The sequence below is a fragment of the Physella acuta genome, unplaced genomic scaffold (assembly GCF_028476545.2).
Source record: "Physella acuta isolate Inbredline_101_S28 unplaced genomic scaffold, ASM2847654v3 ptg000466l, whole genome shotgun sequence".
NCBI lineage: Eukaryota > Metazoa > Mollusca > Gastropoda > Physidae > Physella > Physella acuta.
In genome coordinates, this window is record NW_026731985.1 from 1552171 (window position 1) to 1567382 (window position 15212).

At 38.7% G+C, this 15212-nt stretch overlaps 1 protein-coding gene across 1 annotated transcript in view; it reads left to right on the top strand.

The window, feature by feature from the left end:
• Positions 1-3986: 3986 nt before the first annotated feature.
• Positions 3987-15212, top strand: part of LOC131943730 (calcitonin gene-related peptide type 1 receptor) — a 95545-nt gene continuing 84319 nt past the window's right edge. Inside the window, exon 1 of the mRNA XM_059303952.1 lies at positions 3987-4040. The gene's annotated coding sequence lies outside the window, so the exon portion shown is untranslated. The remainder of the gene's footprint in view (positions 4041-15212) is intronic.

Genomic DNA, 15212 nt, shown 5'->3' on the forward strand with positions numbered 1-15212 from the left:
AATGTCTAGTGGTGACAAAGAGACCTTATATAATGTCTAGTGGTGACAAAGAGACCTTAGGTAATGTCTAGTGGTGACACAGAGACCTTAGGTAATGTCTAGTGGTGACAAAGAGACCTTAGGTAATGTCTAGTGGTGACACAGAGACCTGAGGTAATGTCTACTGGTGACACAGAGACCTTAGATAATGTCTAGTGGTGACATAGAGACCTTAGGTAATGTCTAGTGGTGACACAGAGACCTTAGGTAATGTCTAGTGGTGACACAGAGACCTTAGGTAATGTCTAGTGGTGACACAGAGACCTTAGGTAATGTCTAGTGGTGACACTGAGACCTTAGGTAATATTTGTGACACAGAGAAACAACATCAGAAACAAGATCAGAAACAACATCAGAAACAACATCAGAAACAAGCCAAAGCTTTTGGTCGTCGCCAAAACGATACCAAAAATGAAAAACAAAAATACAACAACAAATGAAAGGGAAAATGCGGGCAAACGTATTCCAGCTGCATGTTGTAGTATGCTGATTTCACATAAAAAGCATTGAACAACTACAGTCTATATCGAAAGCCACGAATAAAAAATTGCTTGAAATATTATATAGGTAAACATAATTTGGGACGGCGTGGCCTAGCGGTGGAGCGATATAATGCTAACCCGATAGTTTCGGGTTCGAATCCGGGTTCAAGTTAGTGTAACGTCACTGAGTCCACCCATCTCTGATGGTTATCTAACTCACGCTAGGGAAAGTAAAGGTGTCTGGGCATAGTTCTGACCACATTATATACCGAGGTCAAGAAACAAATGAACTCCACTTCATCCACCCAATGGTTCGTTAGGTCTAACGAGGAGTCTTTACTTTTATTAATTAGGGGAAATACCAATCAAATTTCGTATTTGAAATGTGAAAAGATAAAAACACGCCTAGGCTATAGAGGCGGATGTACTAAATTAAGCACTTACATCAGTGGCGTAGGCAGGGGGGGTTAGGGGGGTCATAACCCCCCATAGACCCCTCAGTATATATATAAAGTATAAGAGGGGGGGTTGCAAATTGAAAGTTTGAGGGGGGGATGCAAATCGAAAGTTTATCCCCGGGTAAAAATTGGAACCCCCCCCCCCCCTTTGAGACGATCCTGGCTACGCCACTGACTTACATATAGCACTAAAGTAATTATTTTTTAAAGTTTCCTGCATAAGATGATTGTGCTTTTGATTTAAAGTGTTAGCGTCTAATATTTGAGCTTTGATTTTAATATATTGTAAAAATGCTAGTGTTCTGAGAAGACGAAAGTTACGTTAAGCACGTTCTTAGTCCATGCCAACAATTATTAATGTAGTCCTTACGGGTAAACATTGCAGATCCCAACAAAAATAGACCCTAGCTAGAACCTAGATCTAAGAGACCAAGATCTAGATCTATGTAGTTGAGTAAGTTACAAGGATTAAGACTCAGTTAAATCCTCTATACGTACCAAATTCAGAAAATGAAAATAATGATATTAAAAATTACACAATGGAATATTAGAAGAAAATACTTTGGAAGAAAATGTAACTACAAATATAATCATTCATTGAACATGTGAAGATTGATAGACTGCGCTCTTTAAAGCGTCGCGCTAACTTTAACTTCTGGTGTTATTTCAAGATCCGTTCAATAGAGAAATCCCGATGTTCGCACCTCTATACTCCCCCAAGCACATCAAATATGTATTAGGTTGAAGATGTAAGGGATATAATCGAGGAAAATAAAATGCTACATTTATTGGGTTGCCTCCCTTTTTTCCCCTGTTTTTTTTACTTTCTCTTATGCAAGAAAGAATATTTTGGAACGAAAATTGAATATTTTATGACATTTGTGTAATAAGTACAAAATTACTTCCGGTTTCTTTAAGGCTAGAAATAGTCAAAGAAATAATTACTAGTAATATAATAGAAATTTAGCAAACACTTTAAAAAAAATTTGCATTAGTAGAGTCTGTGTGCTGTGGTGATTTCTGGATGTTATATTATTTAATATAAATACAATACTACGCTATAAAACAATAGATCAATATTGTGTAATTTATCATAAAAAACAATAGTTCTGACTTTTATTGTTTTACTCTCCCTGGCCATTCCCGTTGACTTCAAGGGGAGGTTGAGGGCAGTTTTTGAAAATATTTGAATTGATAAAATAATTCTTAACGGCTTTTTAATTGCTTATATTCGATATAAAAATATAAAAATGAGTGTTATCGATGGTTCTCAAAACGCTTTAATTTTTTGAAATGTAACTATATTTTTATCGCTTGCCATATTTTTAAAATCATTTTTTCAAAAAATTCATACCTAATAATCGAAATCGAGATTTTCAAAAAAAGATAACTTGAGTACCTTTTTCAGTTGTTGAGGAAATTTCATATATAGATATTATCTCTAATTTTTAACTTTAACGGCTTTTGAAAGGTTTCCGGTGAACGGAAGTGGCACCTAGTCTATTTCCGGTTCTTAAAAGCTTATAACTTGATCACTGTTCTAGGTAGGTGGACGAAATTTCACAAATAAGTATTACATTGTATGCGCATATATCTTAAAAGTTTTGAACGATTTCCGATAATCGGAAGTGATATTTGACCAAACTTCATAAATAAGTACAAGATTTTTATTCCTGGATAACTTTTAATCATTAAGTCACCTCCGATAACCGGAAGTGGTAATTTACTCAATTTCTGGTGAGTAAAAATATATTGAAAATGTAAGTACAGTTTATTTAGGTAAAGCAAATTTTATACATAGCTAAATGTAATTTGTTTCGTTATCTTGCCAAATTTTATGTGAGTTCCGGTGACCGGAAGTAGTCCTTTTCGCTTGACTGGAAGTGCCACCCTCATTACTGTTATATAAGAATATGCGAGAAAGTTAAGGGGAGATAAATCCTGCTTTATTTTTTTCTCGTACAAGGAGTTTAGGAGGAAGTATTGTAATCGTGAAGGAAATCGAATTCGGAATTTTGTCAAATCTCTAGATCTACGCCTTATACCGCCCTGAGTCGGGAAAAAATCCAGTTTTTTAAATCTTGTCTGTATGTTCGTGAGTGTCTGTGTGTTTATCTGTGTGTGTGTGTATGTGTGTGTGAGAGTTTTAACATGATGATTGAGTACTTTTTCATATCGGAGGACGAAATTTCAAATTTAAGTTTCAGATCCTATTCGTAGGTTTCTTTCAACTTTTGAACGATTTCCAGCAAAAAGAAATGGTAATTTACTTTATTTCAGGTTTCTCAAAAACCTTTAGAATTTGATAATTTCGTATAATTTACACTTTATCGTTGAAAGCCTAGTTATCAAAATTCGTGATCACAATCATTTGGCGAATCTAGTTACCAATCTTTGTCACCACAATCATTTGGCGAATCTAGTTACCAATCACTTGACCACAATCATTTGCCGAATCTAGTTACCAATATTCGTACCACAATCATTCCGCTAATCTAGTTACCAATATTCGTGACAACAATCATTTGGCGAATCTAGTTACCAATATTCGTGACAACAATCTTTTGGCGAATCTAGTTACCAATATTCGTGACAACAATCATTTAGCATCAAGTTACCAATATTTGTGACAACAATCATTTAGCATCTAGTTACCAATCTTCGTACCACAATCATTTGGCGAATCTAGTTACCAATCTTCGTACCACAATCATTTGGCGAATCTAGTTACCAATATTCGAACCACAATCATTTGGCGAATCTAGTTACCAATATTCGTACCACAATCATTTGGCGAATCTAGTTACCAATCACGTGACCACAATCTCTTGTGGTGAGTCTAGTTACTCATGTACACTCGTCACAATTTGTGTGGAGCTACGGAAAGTCAAAGGTCACCTCCAATTCTCAGCCGTCTGCTCCCTAGCGCGAGAAAAAACCGCGGCACCGATGCCAGCGCGAGACGTCTGCTAGTGCTGTGGTCTGCTAGACCTTAGCGCGGGAATTAGTGAACAAGAGCTGTTTAACCTCTTCGATCTGATACGAGTGATTGATTCCGAAGGTAAGCTGAATTAACTTTATTCACGAGAACACTTAGAATTAATAGACATGCTACACTCTACGTTTTAAATATAGACTAGCATTATAAGGTGTTTCAATTTTAATTTTCTTTCTTCTGTTTTTATGTTATTAAAGACAAGATAAGATTTGATGTTTTAAAGAAATTTGATATTGTCTAGCCGGAGACTTAGTTGTGTTATAACTCTCGACATTGAGAATTCAGGGTCGCTCTACTGCAGCAGTAAGGATGATTTTTGTAATGTCTAGTCTTACGATCAAGGCAACGCATGTCTTTCTTCTTGATGTAAACACACCCCGTCATAACAACATGCGAACACCATCAACCTGTACATCTGCACGGCTTGCACCCAGTGTTTCTTTCAGACCTTTTCTCCGGGGTACATTGGTAAAAGTATATATTGTTTATAAAAATTCTATTTCGTTGGAGAGCAGGGGGGGGGGGGGGGGAATTTAGTGGCCGGTAACAGGGTCAACGGGTGTGTGTTGATGGTATAAAAAAAATACTTTCTTTTAACACATTTGCGTTTTATTGCTGTTAACTTTAATCACATTCTAAGTCTAATTATTAGTCTCTGAAGTTTGACCTTTTTAATTATAATGACCATTTAGTGTTCGGCTCAATATTTAGCCCTCTCACTAACTTAACTTATCATCTTAGTTTTAGTTTACCTGTAATGTAGGGGCATGTATTTAACTATCCAATTATCCGTGTTCATATCAATATCACCTTGCATTTAGTTCTTTAATTATCCAACTATCCGTACACATATCAATATCCATGTCCACCTTGCATTTAGTTCTTTAATTATCCAACTATCCGTATACATATGAATATCCATGTCCACAAAATAACATGAAAACTTTTGACATCGTAAAGCGTACCTTGTGAAATATGCATACACTAGGCCAGGGGTCGGCAACCTGCGGCTCGCGAGCCGCATGCGGCTCTTTTGATATCAAGATGCGGCTCTCCAGCTCCTTGTACAAATACTAATAATCTTAATAAAAAAATAAAATATTAGAAATAAAAACAATGTTAGTGGCTCTTTAAAACCAGGAAAATTTTGAAAATTGTAACTTTTGGCTCTTCCGCTTCAAAAGGTTGCCGACCCCTGCACTAGGCATTCTGCCTAGCTTCGCTTAGGTTTTCAAAAACATTTGATAATTTGAATACTAATTATTTGGTGATGGATGAGGCGTGGAGTTCTTAAATCTAAACAGTAATGCTAATTTTAGAGAAGATGTTGTTGTATCTTGTTTAATATCCGCTTTTCCGCTTTCAGAGAAAGCATTCGAAAGTACGCAATTTATAACTAACATGGAAATAAAACTACAGAGGTTCCATGAACAGTATATCTCACAATTTATATTACATTGACTTTTAAAATTAATTTTTTATTTAATTATCATACGTTTCTTAATCAACAACGTATTTTTTTCTAAAACAAATGCTACACTTTGTCGTTTTCTGTTTTTGTTTAAAATAGTATACAATTATTTGAAAAATAATTATTTAAAAAGTTTACCTCCCTTGAAAATTAACCGAATGACGTATGTCTGTGTTTACTTTTTTTTTAAACAGTTACTATGCTTATATAAGAAAATACGATATATAAACATATTTAACGTCTACAATGGCTTTTTCCGGCGGGAATAAAGTTTTTTTGTTACCCTCCAGGGTCGGTCTACGACCTCAAATAATATTAAGGGGATCAATTTATTTATATATATATATATCTCATATAAGGAGAATTTCACTCGCGGTCATCTTTTAGCACTGGTCGAGGGCTTTGAGTCTGACCAACAGTTTTTCCATACGGCCTCGTCATCTATAGAAGTGTATGCAAAACATTAGCATGATGTACAGAGGTTAAGTAACGTAAAAATTATGTTGAAATTACCCTGTTTTTCCCATAAAATACAAAGATTATATAGGGAAATACGACTGGTCAGTTTTGACCCCTTTACGAAGTTTTCCCAGATATGCCGAGTTTTTTGTGACACCCCAAGGCGTTCTCCTACCACCTCACAAAATATCAAGGGGGGTCGTCGGAGGAAATTTTTTTTCGTAATATAGCTCATATAAAGAGAATTTCACTCGCGGTCAAATTTTAGCCCTCGTCGAGGGCTTTGAGTCAAACCGACAGTTTTCCCTAAAGGTCAAGCCATTTACCTAAATGTATGCCAAAAATTAGCCAGATATACTGAGTTTAAGTACCCTAAAGTCAGCGTTGAAATGACCCTCTGTTTTTCCCATAAAATACAAAGATTATATAGGGAAATACGACTGGTCAGTTTTGACCCCTTTACGAAGTTTTCCCAGATATGCCGAGTTTTTTGTGACACCCCAAGGCGTTCTCCTACCACCTCACAAAATATCAAGGGGGGTCGTCGGAGGAAATTTTTTTTCGTAATATAGCTCATATAAAGAGAATTTCACTCGCGGTCACATTTTAGCCCTCGTCGAGGGCTTTGAGTCAAACCGACAGTTTTCCCTAAAGGTCAAGCCATTTACCTAAATGTATGCAAAAAATTAGCCAGATATACTGAGTTTAATTACCCTAAAATCCGCGTTGAAATGACCCTATGTTTTTCCCATAAAATACAAAGATTATATAGGGAAATACGACTGGTCAGTTTTGACCCCTTTACGAAGTTTTCCCAGATATGCCGAGTTTTTTGTGACACCCCAAGGCGTTCTCCTACCACCTCACAAAATATCAAGGGGGGTCGTCGGAGGAAATTTTTTTTCGTAATATAGCTCATATAAAGAGAATTTCACTCGCGGTCAAATTTTAGCCCTCGTCGAGGGCTATGAGTCAAACCGACAGTTTTCCCTAAAGGTCAAGCCATTTACCTAAATGTATGCCAAAAATTAGCCAGATATACTGAGTTTAAGTACCCTAAAGTCTGCGTTGAAATGACCCTCTGTTTTTCCCATAAAATACAAAGATTATATAGGGAAATACGACTGGTCAGTTTTGACCCCTTTACGAAGTTTTCCCAGATATGCCGAGTTTTTTGTGACACCCCAAGGCGTTCACCTACCACCTCACAAAATATCAAGGGGGGTCGTCGGAGGAAATTTTTTTTCGTAATATAGCTCATATAAAGAGAATTTCACTCGCGGTCACATTTTAGCCCTCGTCGAGGGCTTTGAGTCAAACCGACAGTTTTCCCTAAAGGTCAAGCCATTTACCTAAATGTATGCACAAAATTAGCCAGATATACTGAGTTTAATTACCCTAAAATCCGCGTTGAAATGACCCTATGTTTTTCCCATAAAATACAAAGATTATATAGGGAAATACGACTGGTCAGTTTTGACCCCTTTACGAAGTTTTCCCAGATATGCCGAGTTTTTTGTGACACCCCAAGGCGTTCTCCTACCACCTCACAAAATATCAAGGGGGGTCGTCGGAGGAAATTTTTTTTCGTAATATAGCTCATATAAAGAGAATTTCACTCGCGGTCAAATTTTAGCCCTCGTCGAGGGCTATGAGTCAAACCGACAGTTTTCCCTAAAGGTCAAGCCATTTACCTAAATGTATGCCAAAAATTAGCCAGATATACTGAGTTTAAGTACCCTAAAGTCTGCGTTGAAATGACCCTCTGTTTTTCCCATAAAATACAAAAGATTATATAGGGAAATACGACTGGTCAGTTTTGACCCCTTTACGAAGTTTTCCCAGATATGCCGAGTTTTTTGTGACACCCCAAGGCGTTCTCCTACCACCTCACAAAATATCAAGGGGGGTCGTCGGAGGAAATTTTTTTTCGTAATATAGCTCATATAAAGAGAATTTCACTCGCGGTCACATTTTAGCCCTCGTCGAGGGCTTTGAGTCAAACCGACAGTTTTCCCTAAAGGTCAAGCCATTTACCTAAATGTATGCAAAAAATTAGCCAGATATACTGAGTTTAATTACCCTAAAATCCGCGTTGAAATGACCCTATGTTTTTCCCATAAAATACAAAGATTATATAGGGAAATACGACTGGTCAGTTTTGACCCCTTTACGAAGTTTTCCCAGATATGCCGAGTTTTTTGTGACACCCCAAGGCGTTCTCCTACCACCTCACAAAATTTCAAGGGGGGTCGTCGGAGGAAATTTTTTTTTCGTAATAGAGCTCATATAAAGAGAATTTCACTCGCGGTCACTTTTTAGCCCTCGTCGAGGGCTTTGAGTGAGACCGACAGATCTGCCCTACGGCCAAGCCATTTACCTATAAACATGCCAAAAATTAGCCGGATGTAAAGAGGGTAAGTGCCCTAAAATCCGTTTTGAAATGACCCTCTGTTTTTCCCGTAAAATACAAAGATTATATAGGGAAATACGACTGGTCAGTTTTGACCCATTTCCCGATTTTTCCCGGACATGGCGAGTTTTTTGTGACACCCCAAGACGTTCTCCTACCACCTCACAAAATATCAAGGGGGGGTCGTCGGAGGAAATTTTTTTTCGTAATATAGCCCATATAAGGCGCCGGTCAGTCGAGGTCAGTTTTGACCCCCTCTCCGTAGACTTTTCGGCCAACCGTCACCGGCCCTCGTGTTCTATCGCCCCAAGGCACCATCGTGCCAAATTTGACGCGCCTGCGGCGCCGGGAAGTGCCCTATCGGGCACCCGACAACTTTGCTTTATATATATAGATAGAACTTGATTATACACGTACAGTTTTGATTGACAAGGCAGGGAAGGTGGAAGTTATACATAGAGAGGAACAACGTTGACACAAAACATACGGACATTTCCTAGACAGATAACGTTGACATTGTCGAGATACAAAACATACGGGCAAATTCTAGACCGAATTAAAATGGAGACTTTGAGAAACCATATCTAGCACAAGGAATATAATGCTGAATTCAGCGGCGAATTAGACCCCCCCCCCCCCATACTTTCACACTACAGCTCATGTAGATTCTTTAAATACATTTTCTATGCAACAGCGTGCGATAGTTACTGTAGAACAATCACTGCTGTCGTAGATGTGTTTATTTTTTTACAAAACCACTGTCAAGGTACACTAAAAACATTGTTTTGGAATATTTTAAATTTTTTTTTTGTGGTAGTTCCGCCCCTAGTTGATATATGTGTAGGTGCTGTATATCTGTACAATCCATTTGTTTTTCACGACCTAATACGTCTAGTGCGTGGATTGTTCGTACCTTGTGTTTTCGACCTTTGGCTATGAACATTACGTTCGATAAAGGGACGCCCAACATGTAAACTATTGTAGACTGACCTGTATGTGACTTGGTCTAGCTGATTCTGGTACTGTGGGTACAGGTGGGTACAGTGTATATTTGTACACAACATCACCACGTTATTGTTGTTTACTGCTAGATTTTATTGGGAAGGGGGGGGGGGGGGCTCGGCCCCTCCGAAGAGATGCCTGAAAAAAACTCTGGCTGAGAGTCAATTACAATAACTGAGATAATTATTTATTATTATATTATATATATATATATATATATATATATATATATATATATATATATATATATATATATATATATATATATATATATATATATATATATACATATATAAGGATCATGGCTTTATAACAAACTGGAACAGGTGGTTTAGAGCAATGTAACATAACCGACAGAATAAATAAGTTGGCAACTAATTATCTTTTATTTTCGTTTAACTTTATATATTCCAGTGTAGGTCTAGTTATTTCTGTTTAAAATATGACAAGCAATTTATCTGAAACGTTGTGCTTATCTATTTATCATATCTGTCTAAAAATGTGGAGACTACGATGGTAGGTTGAGGGGTTGGTTTAAATTGTCTAAGTTTAAGTGTTGTATAACATTTGCCCGTTTCGATAAAGGACAATTACAGCTATATTATTATATCCAGGGGCGTAGCGAGGGGGGGCGGGGGGTGCGGACCGCACCGGGTGACACCATTTAGGGCGGTGACACCAAGGCAAAAAATAGAAAAATATATAGAAAAAAACTCGAGGGGGGGGGTGCAAATCGAAAGTTTGAGGGGGGGGGGGTGCAAATCGAAAACTCGAGGGGGGGGGTGCAAATCGAAAGTTTGAGGGGGGATGCAACTCGAAAGTTTGAGGGGGGGGGGTGCAAATCGAAAATTTGAAAGTTTGTCCCTGGGAAGGGTCTCTATGCCTCTGGGGGGTGACACCATTAAGTGCCGCACCGGGTGACACCCGACCTCGCTACGCCACTGATTATATCTACATGTAAATAGGTTTGTTTAGTTTATTTTACATATAACATACAATATTATTTCCTAGATGATTAAAAGTATGAATACATTTTGAGCCAGGTTGTTAAACGATTTTTTTTTGTTAGGACAAACTTTCAAGCTTACTGTTTTCTTTTGTAATAAGTTGCAGCCATATTGGACGTCACATTTTGGAAAAGAAAAGCGAAAGGGGAATTAGCTTAGGACTTTGTGTGGCGATGTAAGAAAGGGGGAGGGGTTGGGACTTTTTTGTGACGATGTAAGAAAGGGGAAGGGGTTGGAACTTTTTGTGACGATGTAAGAAAGGGGAAGGGGTTGGGACTTTTTGTGACGATGTAAGAAAAGGGGAGGGGTTGGGACTTTTTTGTTACGATGTAAGAAAAGGGGAGGGGTTGGGACTTTTTTGTTACGATGTAAGAAAGGGGAAGGGGTTGGGACTTTTTGTGACGATGTAAGAAAAGGGGAGGGGTTGAGACTTTTTGTGGCGATGTAAGAAATGGGGAGGGGTTAGGACATTTTTTATGACGATGTAAGAAAGGGGGAGGGGTTGGGACTTTTTGTGACGATGTAAGAAAGGGGGAGGGGTTGAGACTTTTTGTGACGATGTAAGAAATGGGGAGGGGTTGGGACTTTTTGTGGCGATGTAAGAAAGGGGGAGGGGTTGGGACTTTTTGTGACGATGTAAGAAAGGGGGAGGGGTTGAGACTTTTTGTGACGATGTAAGAAATGGGGAGGGATTGGGACTTTTTGTGGCGATGTAAGAAAGGGGGAGGGGTTGGGACTTTTTGTGGCGATGTAAGAAATGGGGAGGGGTTAGGACATTTTTTATGACGATGTAAGAAAGGGGGAGGGGTTGGGACTTTTTGTGACGATGTAAGAAAGGGGGAGGGGTTGAGACTTTTTGTGACGATGTAAGAAAGGGGGAGGGGTTGGGACTTTTTGTGGCGATGTAAGAAAGGGGGAGGGGTTGGGACTTTTTGTGACGATGTAAGAAAGGGGGAGGGGTTGAGACTTTTTGTGACGATGTAAGAAAGGGGGATGGGTTGGGACTTTTTGTGGCGATGTAAGAAAGGGGGAGGGGTTAGGACATTTTTGTGACGATGTAAGAAAGGGGGATGGGTCGGGACTTTTTGTGACGATGTAAGAAAGGGGGAGGGGTTAGGACATTTTTGTGACGATGTAAGAAAGGGGGAGGGGTCGGGACTTTTTGTGACGATGTAAGAAAGGGGGAGGGGTTAGGACATTTTTGTGACGATGTATGAAAAACATTTCCAACCACTAGCAATCTAAAACATTGTGCCCACCAACCAGTAGACTAAATAAAGCAGGAGTAATCTCCCCTAAAATTTCTCGAATATAAAACACAAATGGGGATGGCAACTCGGGGTATAGACATGATTTTAATCAAATTTTTTTATAGAATCTCATAGAAAAATGAATTGCGCACCAAGTGAAGAGTAAATAATATGTGTATTATAGCGCGCAACATAGTACTTTATGAAGAAAGACGGAGTAATCGAGTTAAAAATAAATTCAAGTGCGTTTCTTGAGAAATCAGAAATAGCGTAATTTCTACTTCCGGTCACCGGAAAATACTCACAATTTGACAGAAAACACAGAATTAGATCTTTTACATATATGTGAAATTTTATCTATCAAAAACAGTACTGGAGTTATAGGCTTTTCAAAAACCAAAAGTAGAATAAATTTTACTTACGGAAATCGCTGAAAAGTTGAAACAAAACTACACATTTGATGTATTACTAATAAATGAAATTTCGTAAACCTAGTTGTAATGTAATGGTACTCAAGTTATCGCGTTCACAGACACACACACACACACAGAGACATACAGACAAGATTGCAACATTAAGTTTACCGTTTCAGGGAAGTTTAAAATGTCGAGATTTTTTTAAATCTATTTTTTGCACGATTACAATACTTCTTCTATACTCCGTATACGAGAAAGTGAAAATATTACCCACCCACCAGCAGTATAAAACCTTGTATCCACCAGCAGTTTAAAATGATTTGCAGCCCTACCATACAAGTTACATTCGTGATTTGAATTTCCTGCTACGACCAGACGATTGTCCATTCTATTTATCTTTCTATTGTTGGCAGAACGACTCTTTGATATTCTGCAGACGACCAACCCATCGTATACACTAGTCACGTCACATAAAGGTACCAACTAGCCTGAAAATGTAAAAGAGCTTCAATTGTGTATGCTAAATATCTGTAGACGATCAATATCAACTACTGAATCTTGGTTTATTTATTTTCATTTATTTACTAAGCAGACATAAGGTTTTAAAAATGTCAATGTTTGATCGCCCGACCCCCTTTCCCTTACCGCCAAATCACTTCCACGTAACTCAGTTTGGAAATCCAATATTCAGTCATGTGACGACCCCCCCCCCAGTGCTACTTTGTTTAATGGCATTCTGCACGTGCTGACAGCTGGCGTCTCCCAGTCACTTACCGGAAGTGCTGTCGTTAGCAGCCATGCTTGTCAAGAAGTACTGGGGAAAACCCTTGGTCAACTTTAAATTGACGGAATCCTCCCCGAGACTGCCGTGGAGAAAATTTAGAGCTGCCATCTTTCTTTTAAACACATGCTTGTTAAAATTTTTCTTTCACGTTGCTGATCGATTGCTGATCAGACGATAAATTATCTGAGGTTTTTCCAGAATATTCCAGAGCACATGTACGCCTTGAGGGCGGTCCGTATCGAACATACGACGATTGGATTTACAAGCAAGCATTGCGTCCGGGGAGCCCCAGTCAATACTTGTCCAAGTGTTAACAATCACATAGCTGATGTGAATACTGGTCGCGATGTTAACAATCACATAGCTGATGTGAATACTTGTCCAAGTGTTAACAATCACATAGCTGATGTGAATAGGGCCTACTGGTCGCGATGTTAACAATCACATAGCTGATGTGAATACTTGTCCAAGTGTTAACAATCACATAGCTGATGTGAATAGGGCCTACTGGTCGCGATGTTAACAATCACATAGCTGATGTGAATACTTGTCCAAGTGTTAACAATCACATAGCTGATGTGAATATTGGTCGCGATGTTAACAATCACGTATCTGATGTGAATACTTGTCCAAGTGTTAACAATCACATAGCTGATTTGAATACTTGTCCAAGTGTTAACAATCACATAGCTTATGTGAATACTGGTCCAAATGTTAAAAATCACTTGTAGGACTTTTCAATACTAGACACATTGTTAACAAAATACACGTAGCTACTGTCCATATTGTAAACAGCTTATGGCACCCAGTTGAGGGCCGTATGACAGGGCGCCCGTTCTTGAAAATACGAGTAGAACTGCGCTGTATAGAAAATAGGATTCTAGGACCGCGCTAGAAAGTGGAGCCAGGGACCGTTGGACTAAAAAGAAAGGAAAACACAAGCGCCTCCATAAGGTGGGACTATTGCGCCTCATTACAAAACTTTGGACTACGGCACGCCTTTATAGAAAAAAATTATTTAGGGCACCTCGATATATAATGTGGAACTAGAACGCCCCGATGTAAAATGGGGGACAAGAGCGCCCCAACCCAATAAAAGTAATAATTAGAAGACAGGTGTCAGCACCAACTCAACTGCGTGAAAGGGCTGTGAATGTGATATGCCATGATATGCCGTGATATGCGTGATATGCGTGATATGTTTGATATGCCATGATATGCCGTGATATGCCGCGATGTGCCGTGATATGCCTAAATGTAATGTTTAAGTGTTCTAACTGTATCTCATTTAGCTCTAATAGTAGACCACAGCCCAGAGTGTAACTTATTCTCGTTTATTACATGCATCAAGTGCACACAATCATTAGGTAATATAGGCGAGCTCCACAGTTATTAGATGTGGCGAGTTGCATGTAGATAACTGGTGTGTCTAAAGTGACGGGTCAGTGGAGACGGTCACAGCAAGCTAAAATAAATACGCCACTTTTCTGTTCATGACGTCTATCAGCGTTTCAAACCTTACAGCGCGGTTTAAACACAATTTGTTGCATGGCTGATTGTTGACAGCAGAGCATACGTGCATTTCAGATATATGCTGTCAAATCTCATGTAGCAATCAACTTAAGCGTCAGATATATCTGTCAAATCTGTTGTAGCAATCAACAGAAATCGTGTCTGTATGCATCCAACTCAGTTGTCACCACCTAGAGTCTACATGCTGTTAAGTCTGTTGTATGTTAATAAACAGAAGCCAACAACTTGAGCTGTAGGATGTTTATTTGCTTTAAATTAGTTAAAAATACCAAATCGAATCAGTCTTGTGAACTACTAAATATATTAAAATTAAACCAAAACCAATTTTATGTGCTTGCAACTAGTATAAGGAAAACTATTTTCTTCCTCTCGTACGCTACTAAATCTATTATGATCAAAATACATTTTTGTTATGTGTACTTTGAATCAGTTCAAAGAAATCAAATCAGATTGTTAATGTATTCGACTAAGCCAGTTCGAGTCGGCGTTAAATTGAATCAAATATTTGCCGGATCTGAACGTGGCTGTTCCCACCTCAAGCTTTGGCTAATCACAGTCCTAACCAGCCGGCACTAAAACTAGTCAACTTCAATTTAACCAAGGGAGAGAATCTACCAGACGACCGCAGGGGCAGCGATCGAGTTATTCACCGGGGTGCAAGGGTGTATTTAATAACTCGGCCGTCGTGTAAGCAAATGTAATGACATTTAGAGTACAGACCGCTCGGACTACGATGTAAGCTTACAGCTCTATATGGGGTGGGGAGGTTGTCAGGGTGGGGCCTTTTTTGGGGTGGGGGCGGGGGTGGGGGTGTCTGTAAACAAGCTTTATGCTCGACAAGTGAATTAGAATTCATAAGATGACCCTGCTTAGTGTGTCAAGACCGTTGGTGTAGAGAGG